The following is a 203-nucleotide window of genomic DNA, read 5'->3' as shown; positions in this document are numbered from 1 at the left end:
GAGTAGGTGCGAATTCTCCCAATTTGTGACCCACCATACGATCTGTTATATAAATAGGTAAATGTTCCTTTCCATTATGAATAGCGATTGTATGGCCGATCATTGTGGGTATAATGGTAGACGACCGGGACCAAGTTACTATTATTTCTTTTTTCTCCTTCGTGTTCAGCTTCTCAATTTTTCTTAATAAATGATTAGCTACA

The sequence above is a fragment of the Aristolochia californica genome, unplaced genomic scaffold (assembly GCF_029961685.1).
Source record: "Aristolochia californica isolate CCGP_79_NKW_82.1479 unplaced genomic scaffold, dmAriCali1.0.hap1 SCAF_407, whole genome shotgun sequence".
Lineage (NCBI taxonomy): Eukaryota > Viridiplantae > Streptophyta > Magnoliopsida > Piperales > Aristolochiaceae > Aristolochia > Aristolochia californica.
This window is presented reverse-complemented; position numbering follows the sequence as displayed.